The 11,145-nt window shown below is 45.7% G+C and overlaps 1 pseudogene; it reads right to left on the minus strand.

Annotated features, from left to right (window-relative positions):
• LOC136483044 (cysteine-rich receptor-like protein kinase 6) lies at positions 1–2,146 on the minus strand (annotated as a pseudogene).
• Between the last annotated feature and the right edge of the window lie 8,999 nt (positions 2,147–11,145).

Below are 11,145 nucleotides of genomic sequence, written 5' to 3' on the forward strand. Positions count from 1 at the left end.
TAAATGATATACTTGGCCGCTGGTGAGTTATGACGGTGTATGTTTGTCATCGTAGCAAGCAAGATGTCTCAGTCACACTGATGATGGAACCCGTGGTGGTCGTAGCAACGGAGTTGTCCAACAACGACTGTGGTGGTTCGAATGTCGCCACCGGCATCTTTGCAGGGAGACTTGGCATCGAGGATCCTTCCGCGACTGTAGAATTCCAACACCCAGTGCACCAGGTGGATAGTCGTGCCATTAACATCGGCGATTGTTGCGGGCCGTCCGCAGGCGATCTCGAGGACGACGACACCAAAGCTGTAAACATCGGACTGAATATGCAGGTATTGCCCGTGACCATGCATGCATTCTGGGTCCATGTAACCCTATCGTGCCAGCGAGCACAGTCGTGTGCGATCCCATACCGTGGTCGATGAGCCTCGCAAGCCCAAAATCACCAAGCTTTGCGTTGAACGATGCATCTAGCATAATGTTGCTGGGCTTGATGTCACGGTGCACAACACATTTCTGGCAATCCTGATGAAGGTACAGAAGTGCTGAACCAACTCCAAGCACCATCTCATGCCTATATAAATAACACATGAGACAATGTCAAACAAAAAAAAGCAGTTAGTTTCGAGAGAGCACTGGAAGTGGTGTGAAGTGAACTGGGTCAGGAGTAGCTAGATAGTAGTGTGCTACCTGATCGGTCATGTTGTGAATATGAGTATCAAGACTTCCATTGGGCATAAGTTCATACACAAGCAAGAGCTCTTCACCAGCATGGCACCAACCGATGAGCTCCACGAGGTTGCGGTGCCTCAGCCGGCTTATGATCTTCACCTCGGACTCGAATTCCTTCCTACCCTGATTGGAGTTCTTAGATACCCTTTTTATAGCGACATGAAGATCCATGTCCTTTGAGTAACCATGGTACACTGACCCAAAACCCCCTTCTCCAAGTTTCTCCTCTTGGGAGAAATTCCTGGTGGCGACAGCCAGATCTCTGTAGTGGAACCGTCTGGGCCCCGCACCTTTCTCAAACTCCTCTTCTTGCGGCTCGCCTCCGAATATAGCGCCTAGTTCCTGTTCCGGTGCAGTATCCTTTCTCCTGCGTCGCCAAAAGAGCGCTGCCATGATGCCCAAGGCGACGGCAGCAGCCAATGAACCCAGAGTAGCACCGGCTATGAGCCTTCTGTCGGGGCCGTGGTGGGGAGGCGACGTAGCTTTCGCATTAATAAACAAGAACATGCAGACGCCAGATGTTCCAGAATTATTAGGTTTGTTTGCGTGAGACACTGAAAATATATTTGCAGATATCATATATTAATAAGTTGCTAACCTGCTTCTTGTTGTGGAGTCGTCACCGGTGGCGGTGGTGAGGGCTCCGGCGACTCTGCCGGTGAAGGTGGAAGCATGATGCCCAGGTCTCTCCTGATCTGGTACACCACGTAGCAGCTGTAGCTTTTTACGGCGCCGTAGGAGGTTCGACAGCTCCGCCACCAAATACGTGAGGCACCTGGTGCACTCGCTTGAGTTGAGGTCCCTTGTGCACTGCGCGAACCCATACATCAGCTGGAAGCTGCCATCAGAGTCTTTGAACACCTCACTCTGGTTGGCCAGCCGTAGTGGCGAACCGGATGCCTCTCCCACGAGCCGGCTCATCAGCGTCCACCTCGTGGCGTTCATGCCTACCATGTCGGTGACATAGGCAGATATCCATCCGTAGTACGCCACGTTAAGATCGGCGACAGAGAAGAACGACTCGTCAGAGTACCTCAGGACGCAGGCGTCGATGTAGCAGGCCTTCATCTCCCGGCTGAACGGGCATGTTTGCTGCACCCCGGCGGTCGCGGCTCGAACGCAGTTCTGGCACTGATCCCAGCTGCGGTGGCATAGCACATGATGAGGCCAAAGACAGTGTCCGGTGAGTTTCCTGCCATGCTCACATTAAACCCACGTTTGTCTATGGCGCCCGCCTGCAGATCAGCCATGAGCTTGACGAGGTTCACCTGGTATGAGCTCGCCATGGTGTAGTTGCCGGTCGTCGAGCAATAGGGCCAAGCAGCTGTGTAGTTCTGGCTAACAGCTACCAGTGCTGTTCTGGCGAACAATGAGATGCCCGTGAGAAGGGCCACCAAGAAGAAGCGCCGTGGAGTCATGGTGGTCGTTGGTGCCAACGGTGATCAACTCTTGCTAGGTTGTGGGGCAGTGAGGGAGAGGCTTCATACATTCTTATCGATTCCTATGAGTGGCGTGCAATCTTAAAGTCAATGATCCTGTTCGTCGTTCCTGCAGGCTTTGAGTCGTTCAACGCGCGGCAGTCTCTGCCTCCACTTGCACAGAGTGACACAGATGTGAGTTCGTCACGTATATAGCCAAATGGCGATAGCACACTGCTTACATAGTCCCATTGGCGAACGAATAATCAAGAGAGACCTTTACAATCGTTGACTCTGATGGTACATTGCTACGAAGAACATTAGGTACTGGTGTTGGATCCTTAAATTTGGTTAATCCTACATTTGGGTAGTGGAGGCCAGCAGGCTACCTACCAGACTACCCAAATTTGTTGACCCAAAAAATTCCCTCTCCCACTACCTACGACTATTGGGCCCAACAGATGGCTACCTATTTTTACCCAACCATGCACCCCTCTCTCTCTCCTTCGTCGAGCACCGTCCACCCCGCACGCGCAATGGTCTGCCCCTGGTGCGGATGTCAGGCCCAGGCATGAGCTCCTGGCGAGGCGCAGCGCGGTATTCTTCGCTAGTGCGGCCGCCTGCCCTCGGCGTGGGCACGGCGGATCCGGGCACGCAAGCCTCGCCTGGTTGCCTACCCGGCACGGCGGCGTGCCCCCGTTGTAGCGTGGTCTTCTTCGCCGGCGCGGGCACGAGGGATCTCGGCGAGGCGGGGCTAGCGTGGTGCCCTGCCCGGCACAGTGGCCTGCCCTCGGCACGGCACAGTCTTCTTCGCCGGCGTGGCTGCCTGCCCTCGGCACAGGGCGGTTGCCTTTGCCGGAGCAGGCACGGCGGATCCCAGCGTGGCGAACCTCACGCGGGTGCAGGGGCGCAAACCCGTCACGGTCGTGGGCACCTCTGCTCCGGCGAGAAGAACATGAGAGGATGAGATGTGGGACCCACATGTCATTCTCTACTAGAATTAGTTTGAGTAGCCTGTTTAAGGTAGTACTGCTGGAGTTGGGAGCAAAATATGGGTAGTATGAAAATGGGTGGCTACCCAAAGAGACAAATAGGTAATCTGTTTTAGATAGTAGTAATGGAGATGCTCTTATACTTGGTCGCTACCTATGTCATATAAAAAGGTATATTCTTCCAGTAACTTGTTTGCTTACTATATATTACAAAATAGTTAAAGTACTTGACTAGAGTTAAGAGTCCATAGCGCTTGAAATACTCAACAGTCGTGAACATTGAATTTTTCTAGGCATTGGCTTTGTACTCAGAGCTTATCAAGGTCCTTGTGAGAGAGCCTAGCTAGGGTTGTCGTCTAGATTTTTGTATGCCCCTAGCTATAGCATTTATACTCCCATTCCTAAAATTATATCTATACAGTAGTATTAAAAGAATCCTTCATGTTTATCGAGATGGTCTAAAATTAAAAGATTAATTAGAAAAAGAAAAAGAATATGCCTTGTTGAATTTTATGATAATCTAATTGTATAGAATACATTTTTTTGAAGGAGATTTACTCTGCTTTTAAGAAAGCAATTAAGAGTTTACATACTAGGGATACCAGTTTACGATAGAACGAAACACGCAACGCAACCTCACGAAAAGCTAACACCAAGTTCAAAACACCTGATGTTACAGAGAGACTATATCGGTATAAGTAGTAGGGCGATCGACTCTCTCATTAACCCAGGACTCCAAGCGCGACACCATCTGCAGCTGCTTGTGCTTGTCGGCGTCCTTTAGCTCATCTCGATCCCCACATCAGCATAGAGTTCATGGCAGTGTGAATAACCACATCGGGGTTAGAAGGAAAAGATCTTTCATGGCCATCTTATTACACGGTTCTTCCATATTGCCCAGGTAAAACCTGCAAAGAAAAGGATAACTAGTCTTTTAGGAACCCCCAGCCTCCTTGGCATCCATCCAATCATGAAGTCTTGGCGGGATGTTGGAAATTCAGCCCACCCAAAAGCATCTCTAACACAGCACCACAAGTATTGAGCAAAAACACATTCAAATAAGATGTGATTAACTGTTTCAGGTTTGGTGCACACACAGCAGAGAGGGCTTCTGTAAGGAAAATGGACCCTAAGCCCATTTACTTTGGATTTTGGTATTTGATGACCAACACAACCAAAGTTTGGAGACTTGGCAAAGTTTGGGTGCATTACATGTGGTGCATCATGATGGACAAAGTCATTGCCAAGTAGGTTAGTGAATACTATGGACCCAAATTCCCTTTCCCATGTTAGGTAACTAGATGTCATTACTTTCAATTAGCATTTATTTCAATTGGTATTGTCTTTCAATTGGTATACTCTTAAAGCATCTAGTTATCTTTTATGCCTAATGTTTGCATTTACATACTTAAATACTTTGTCATGCATTCAATAGGTATATCATATGGTAGGCTTGCTCGGTTTCATTATCAACCCTTGGAGCAAACCTACATGGTTTAAAATTGTTTAGGAGCACGGCACATAGCTTGTTTTACAATTAATTATCTAATATGTGCCATAGTTCAAATTGTAGATAATCTCTCCCAAATATCATCTTTCAAGTGGTATTTTGATACTTAAATCAATGTGCACAAATTTTACAAGTATTCAACACTTGTGTGCACAAATTTAGGGGGAGCTTAATCTACAACTTGGATGCTTTGAGACTAACACTTGTTCAAATGGTATCATTTTTTTTTTCAAACCTATCACATGTGTAGTAGTCTCATTGTAAGGAAATTATAGTCCCCGGAGTTAAGCATCATTCTTCAATTGGCATCATCATGTTGATTTCATTTCATATTTATATGCTTTCTCCATGCATTATATAGATTAAACTCTCTTGTGCAATAAATTGCTAATTATGCATATGCTTTGCTTTCTACCATATGTATGCAAACATTTAGGGGGAGCTTAGTCTATATAATGTGAGAGTCAAATTTTGTGATCCATTCATTCTATACACAAAGGATCACGAAATCTGACCCTCCCTTGTGCTACTAATGTCTTCCTTTTCGGTGTTTGATGCCAAAGGGGGAGAATTGGAAGGACCAAAGGCAAGCATCAAGTTGATGTCTACAAGTGGTAATGGTCCGAGAAAGGGAGGAAAGTGAATTATGGATTAGTCTAAGTAACGGAAGATTTTTTTTAGAACACTAGACTTTAATCCATAATATCACATGGGGACATTTGCAAGGGCAAGACAAGCCTTTAAGTAAAGTTTCAATTAGTATCTATCAAATTAGTATCATATAACCTTGCCATTTGCTTTGCAACCTAACAAGTAGGTAGTTTTTAACTTCCAAATTCTAATTATTTGCTTGCTTTGGTCGTGTTGTCATCAATCACCAAAAAGGGGGAGATTGTAAGGAAAATGGATCCTAAGCCCATTTACTTTGGATTTTGGTGTTTGATGACCAACACAACTAAATTGGACTAATGAATTTGCAAGTGTTTGTTTTGTAGTCCAACAGGGTGCAAGACATGACTTGGACGAAGGCGACGTGATGATCCGATGATCAACACCTTAAGAAAGACCTTAGGAGCATAGGAAAAGACCCAAGATATCAAGCAAAGTCCAAGCATGAAGATAGGAACCAAGCCATACGCAGGATCACGAAGAAACAAGCTCGCAGAGGCGACCGGACGCTGGACCGGACGCTGGAAGCGTGACCGGACGCTGGACCAGTGGCTCGGCAGACAGGCGACCGGACGCGAGGACCGGACGCTGGCGGCAACCGACCGGACGCAGAAACGCAGCGTCCGATCGAGTACAAAGAGGTTCCAGGCACGCGAAACTGCGACCGGACGCGTCCGGTGGCAGGCGACCGGACGCTGGCAGCGTCCGATCGATGGTTCGCGGCTGCAACGGTCGGGACGACCTGACGCGTCCGGTCAGGACGATTCAGCGTCCGGTCAGTAGCAGATTTGCGGAAGTTCGACCCCAACGGCTACTTTCTTAGTGGGGCTTATAAATACAACCCCCAACCGTCCATTTGAGGAGAGTGGAGCTAAGGAAACATACCAAGGGTGTTGATACACCATTTTAGTGATCTCCACATGCATAGTGCTTAGTGTTTTATCAGGTGATTAGCATAAGTGCTTTGCGAAGTGCTTAGGTTTATTAGACCACCGCTTATGCGCTTGCTCTAGGTTTATGCCTAGTGTTTAGTGAGGTTTGCATACCTCTTGCCACCCCGTGCTTGCGAGCACAAGTGTTGTACATCGGAGGGGCTTGAAGTCTTGCGAGATCACACCAACCGCGTTTGTGGTGTGGCCGCCACCGTGTACCGGAGGGAACAAGGCCCGCGGTGTTTCGGCCGGAAGCTTGATAGTGAAGACGGAGGGGAGCATCCGGGAGAGGCTTGCCGAAATGCACATCGGAGACCCACTTGCGCGTGGGGAAGGCCCGAGGCTATCCACGGAGTTACCCGACCGGGAGCTTGGCCCTTGCGAGGGATTCCTTGCGAGGGGCTCCAACGAGGACTAGGGGGAAGCTTGCGCGCTTCTCGATACCTCGGTAAAAATACCGGAGTCGTCAACGGGAGTTTGCATATCTCTACCTTGCTCTTTAAGCTTCCGCATTTACATTGATCTTATTATTATCATTTGTGGTAGAGATAGCAACACACTAGCAAAACCGTAGTTGCACATCAAGATAGATTATCCTTTGCATAGGTTTTGCTAGAGATAGAAAAAGAGGCCATAGTTTGGAGTTAGAATTTTAAGTTGCCTAATTCACCCCCCCCCCCCCCCCCTCTTAGGCGTCTCGGTCCCTACAAGTGGTATTAGAGCCGGTTGGCTCATATTTGGACCCTTGGCTTAAACGCCGTTGAGCCGACGCTATTATAGAGTGGTTGGGATGGATACCGCTAGGCCTCCACAATTTGATGGCACTAACTTCCTCTACTATAAGGCTAGAATGGCTTGCCACCTTGAGGCGGTTGATTTAGGTGTATGGAGAGTCACTCGTGATGGGATGAAACCCATTAAGAATCCCGAAAAGCCCACAAAGAGTGACGAAAAAGAAATGCATTTCAATGCTAGAGCTAAGAATTGCTTGTTTGAATCTTTTAGCATGGATGTGTTTAACCAAGTGTTCACCTTAAATACGGCACATGAAATTTGGTTAAAACTCCAAGAGCTCCATGATGGCACAAGTAATGTCCGTGAGCAAAAATATTGTGTAGCCAAGCAAAATTATGATTCTTTTGCTATGAATGATGATGAGCTTGTTCGTGATATGTATTCTCGATTGAATCTAATTATCAATGAGCTCCATTCAATAGGATTATTAAAGCTAGACGATGCGGACATCGTGAGGAAGATCATCTCCGTTCTACCACAAAAGAAATATGCAAGCATCATCACCATCCTTCACAACATGGAGAACTTGAGCACCATGACCCCGGGCATTGTCATTGGTAAGCTAGTGGCATTTGAAATGTCACGTAAGATGGGTCAAGGAGAAGCATCTTCATCAAGCAAAGGCAAAGCTCTCGCTTGTAGCGAGAAGAAAAAGATGAAGGGCAAGAAAGTTGAGTCAAGCTCAAGCTCAAGCTCCTCAAGTGAAGAAGAAGAAGATGAGGATGATGATGATGATGAACAAGAATCAAGTGATGATCAATCTTCCTCCTCCACCTCCGACCTTGATGAAGAATCAATCAAACTTATCAAAAAGGTGGAGAAGATGATCGTAAGGCTCAATGTCAAGGGTGTGCCCATCCAAATTCAAGACCTCATTTTCACTAATCAAAGAAACAAGCAAAGAAAGAGAGGATGCTATGGATGCGGCGAGTTGGGGCACTTTGTGGAAGTTTGTCCAAACAAGCCCACACCCAAGGCAAAGAAGAAGGCGTACAAGAACAAAGCCCTCACATCAATAAGGTCATGGGATGATTCCTCAAGTGAAGAAGATCATCACAAGAGGCGAGGGCGCAAGCACTCATCATCAAGCTCTTCTCGTGTGTGCCTTATGGCATGAGGTAATGAAAGCTCATCCTCTAGTGAGAGCGATAGTGATGATGATTTGCCTTCTTATAATACAATTGTGCAACAAAATCTTAAATATGCTAAAGTTTGCACTAGTCAACAAAAGAAGCTCAAAAATTTAAAAGAAGAGCTAGGTAGTTCACAAGAAGCATACAAAAATTTGCTTGAGCAATATGAAAACTTTGCAAATCTTAATGTTGAACTATCTACTAAAATTGAGAAACTTGAGACTAGTGCAACAACAAATGCATGCACAATCAATGATGAGCAACTTTTAAAGAAAGATGAAAAATTAAAAGAAAAGTTAGCTAGCTCACAAGAAGCATATAATAGTTTGCTTGCTAAAATGGAAACCATGTGCAAACATTGTGATGAGCTAACTAATAAAGTTGCTAATCTTGAAGCCACTAACACAACCCCCACCAAGGCATTTAAAAAGAAAAGTTCTATTCTTAACATGTCTAAAAGGGATGCCTCTACTTCTTGTAATGATTTATGTTTAGACTCACCTTTGTGCAACCAAGTTTGTGTTGAGAAAGTTGTTGTAGATACATGCACACAAGAGGTTGCAAAGGAAAATGAGCAACTCAAGCAAGAAGTAGCTCGCCTCACCAAGGACTTGACTCAAGTGAAAGGCAAGGTGAAGCAAACCCAACTTCATCAAGATAACACCATCAAGGGAGTGAAGAAGCTTGATGAAGGACAAACCGTGGTTTATTATGTGTGCCACAAGGAAGGTCACAAATCCTATGAGTGCAAAGTGAAGAATGGGGGAGGAGCAAAGAAGAAGGAGAAACAGCAAACAAGCAAGCTCTCCAACACCTACACCAACAAGGTGGACAAGAAGGCCTCCACACCTTATCTCTTGAAGAAGAAGAAAAATGACAAGGTGGTGGCCATCAAGGTGAACAAGCAAGCCAACAATGGGGTCAAACGCTTTTGGGTGCCAAAGAAAATCATTTCCAACATGAAAAGCACCAAGAAGGTTTGGATCCCGAAAGGGAAGTGAGTAGTCCGTCAGACTTCGGGGAATTTGGAGACTTGGCAAAGTTTGGGTGCATTACATGTGGTGCATCATGATGGACAAAGTCATTGCCAAGTAGGTTAGTGAATACTATGGACCCAAATTCCCTTTTCCATGTTAGGTAACTAGATGTCATTACTTTCAATTAGCATTTATTTCAATTGGTATTGTCTTTCAATTGGTATACTCTTAAAGCATCTAGTTATCTTTTATGCCTAATGTTTGCATTTACATACTTAAAAACTTTGTCATGCATTCAATAGGTATATCATATGGTAGGCTTGCTCGGTTTCATTATCAACCCTTGGAGCAAACCTACATGGTTTAAAATTGTTTAGGAGCACGGCACATAGCTTGTTTTACAATTAATTATCTAATATGTGCCATAGTTCAAATTGTAGATAATCTCTCCCAAATATCATCTTTCAAGTGGTATTTTGATACTTAAATCAATGTGCATAAATTTTACAAGTATTCAACACTTGTGTGCACAAATTTAGGGGAGCTTAATCTACAACTTGGATGCTTTGAGACTAACACTTGTTCAAATGGTATCATTTTTTTTTCAAACCTATCACATGTGTAGTAGTCTCATTGTAAGGAAATTGTAGTCCCCGGAGTTAAGCATCATTCTTCAATTGGCATCATCATGTTGATTTCATTTCATATTTATATGCTTTCTCCGTGCATTATATAGATTAAACTCTCTTGTGCAATAAATTGCTAATTATGCATATGCTTTGCTTTCTACCATATGTATGCAAACATTTAGGGGGAGCTTAGTCTATATAATGTGAGAGTCAAATTTTGTGATCCATTTCATTCTATACACAAAGGATCACGAAATCTGACCCTCCCTTGTGCTACTAATGTCTTCCTTTTCGGTGTTTGATGCCAAAGGGGGAGAATTGGAAGGACCAAAGGCAAGCATCAAGTTGATGTCTACAAGTGGTAATGGTCCGAGAAAGGGAGGAAAGTGAATTATGGATTAGTCTAAGTAATGGAAGATTTTTTTAGAACACTAGACTTTAATCCATAATATCACATGGGGACATTTGCAAGGGCAAGACAAGCCAAGTAAAGTTTCAATTAGTATCTATCAATTTAGTATCATATAACCTTGCCCTTTGCTTTGCAACCTAGCAAGTAGGTAGTTTTTAACTTCCAAATTCTAATTATTTGCCTGCTTTGGTCGTGTTGTCATCAATCACCAAAAAGGGGGAGATTGTAAGGAAAATGGACCCTAAGCCCATTTACTTTGGATTTTGGTGTTTGATGACCAACACAACCAAATTGGACTAATGAATTTGCAAGTGTTTGTTTTGTAGTCCAACAGGGTGCAAGACGTGACTTGGACGAAGGTGACGTGATGATCCGATGATCAACACCTTAAGAAAGACCTTAGGAGCACAGGAAAAGACCCAAGATATCAAGCAAAGTCCAAGCATGAAGATAGGAACCAAGCCATACGCAAGATCATGAAGAAACAAGCTCGCAGAGGCGACCGGACGCTGGACCAGACGCTGGAAGCGCGACCGGACGCTGGACCGGTGGCTCGGTAGACAGGCGACCGGACGCGAGGACCGGACGCTGGCGGCAACCGACCGGACGCAGAAACACAGCGTCCGATCGAGTACAGAGAGGTTCCAGGCACGCGAAACTGCGACCGGATGTGTCCGGTGGCAGGCGACCGGACGCTGGCAGCGTCCGATCGGTGGTTCGCGGCTGCAACGGTCGGGACGACTGGACGCGTCCGGTCAGGACGATTCAGCGTCCGGTCAGTAGCAGATTTGCGGGAGTTCGACCCCAACGGCTACTTTCTCAGTGGGGCTTATAAATACAACCCCCAACCGGCCATTTGAGGAGAGTGGAGCTAAGGAAACATACCAAGGGTGTTGATACACCATTTTAGTGATCTCCACATGCATAGTGCTTAGTGTTTTATCAGGTGATT

This window comes from Miscanthus floridulus, chromosome 9 (genome assembly GCF_019320115.1).
Source record: "Miscanthus floridulus cultivar M001 chromosome 9, ASM1932011v1, whole genome shotgun sequence".
NCBI classification, from domain to species: Eukaryota; Viridiplantae; Streptophyta; class Magnoliopsida; order Poales; family Poaceae; genus Miscanthus; species Miscanthus floridulus.